The sequence below is a fragment of the Sinocyclocheilus rhinocerous genome, unplaced genomic scaffold, assembly GCF_001515625.1.
Source record: "Sinocyclocheilus rhinocerous isolate Xijiao unplaced genomic scaffold, SAMN03320098_v1.1 scaffold1573, whole genome shotgun sequence".
In the NCBI taxonomy this organism is placed as follows: Eukaryota; Metazoa; Chordata; class Actinopteri; order Cypriniformes; family Cyprinidae; genus Sinocyclocheilus; species Sinocyclocheilus rhinocerous.
In genome coordinates, this window is record NW_015624212.1 from 371,672 (window position 1) to 373,401 (window position 1,730).

General features: G+C 36.0%; 1 long non-coding RNA gene across 1 annotated transcript; it reads right to left on the reverse strand.

Annotated features, from left to right (window-relative positions):
• Nucleotides 1-279: 279 nt before the first annotated feature.
• LOC107739566 (uncharacterized) lies at nt 280-1,375 on the reverse strand. The gene is made up of 3 exons (XR_001640014.1): nt 1,271-1,375; nt 487-620; nt 280-338 (listed from the first exon to the last, which is right to left on the reverse strand). It is a non-coding gene; the product is annotated as an uncharacterized LOC107739566 (long non-coding RNA).
• Nucleotides 1,376-1,730: the final 355 nt, after the last annotated feature.

The following is a 1,730-nucleotide window of genomic DNA, read 5'->3' on the forward strand; positions in this document are numbered from 1 at the left end:
AAATACGCCAAAAACAGCACAGATAAATTGGATAAAACGGAACAAAATGGAGATTCAAGTTTTAATGCTTCAGTGGTGCGAACAAAACGTGGAGCAACCGTTTAGTCAACATTTCTAAGTGATCAATACGCTTTGATTTGAAAGCAAAATGCACTTAACTTAACTAAATATATTTTCTCAGAGTAAAAAAAAAAAAAAAACTGTGAGGGCTATTGTAAACATACACTATATGAGCCAAGTGAGTGAGAGAGAGGCAGAAAGACAGAGAAAGTTACTCAGGCTCAGGCTTTAATTTTCCTCACTGTTAATGGAGCACATTAAATGCTGATTTTACAGCCCTGTGGAAAAGCAAGGAAGGAGGTGAGAGGCAGAAGCTAAACCTGGAAGAAAAGGATCACTATAGTATAAGACACTGAAAATGTCAGAGGCAGGGCTGGGAGAGGTAAATCGCTTAATTTAAGGCCGTGGGGGCCAATGGGAACGTACCAGTCGTTATGATGTCATGTCTGGCCAATGCAAATATGGGCTCTGTCCCAAATGCCTTCCTAAGTCCAGTGGTCCTCCTTTATGTCCCCATATTGGTGATGTAATGTCGCATAGACTGCCCACTGTCAGATAATCTGAATAAAATCCAAATTATTGCAGGCTTGTCAAAAGGCCACATCCAAGGTGCATATAAGAAGTAAGGGAGGCTCTTTTGAAACCTGCAGTACAACGATAAATGGGACTCATGGCCTAGTGGACTTCACAAACGCATGCAAACATTGCATAACAGCCATCAAAACTAGAAGTATACACAAGTGTCGCAATTATGGACAGGAACATGGATCTCTAGAGGTAGGAATGCATTAAAATTGTGGAAAACAAGTTGAGTCTAAATATGAGACTGAATTATTCATTTGACATCCTGTTGTAGTTATGAGCACAAGCATTCTTTGATCATGTATATTAATATAAGTACATACATATACATATCGTGTGCAGTATACAAATGATGCAGGTACAAAATTCAAGCTTGAGGTATAGGCCTGTGTAAATTACAATGTAGAACCAAAAGTAAAGTAAAAAAATATAATATATCCATATTAACCACAAACACTTGTACCATATTTAAACCACCATTTCTAAAAATCCATGTGATAATTCCCAAGAAAACCCATGGATGATACAAATTGATATCCTTACTGAAAATCTCTATAGAAACATAATTTTTACTAACAAGATCAAACAGGTGCACAAATTAATGAAAGGAGGAAATGAGAATACTCACTTCACTGGTTGATTGATCCCAAAGGAAGATACAACTGACATCTTATATAATATGTGAAAAAGGGACACTATTTAGGACATAACTTAGCCTACTTAACTTAACCACTTCTACTTCTTCTGTCATTTAATGCTTGTGGAAAACCAACTGAAAAGTGATTTTGCCACCTGCTGGGATGGAGTGTGGAGCACCTAGATGAATGGATAGCAAGAGGAGACAAAAACAACTAAATGCTATTAATCAGTTCTGTTGTCTTTAGATAACATACACACAACCTTACACAGACACAACGTTCTCTGAATATTGGGTTATGCACGTAAAAAACTACACTAAACCTATATTAAACAAAATCCTAATCACATACATAATAATCATAATCACATAAATCAATAGTAATATTATTATTTTATTCAGTAGTTAAAGCGGTCAACTGCCTTTTTTTTATTATTTTGTACTGTTCTCT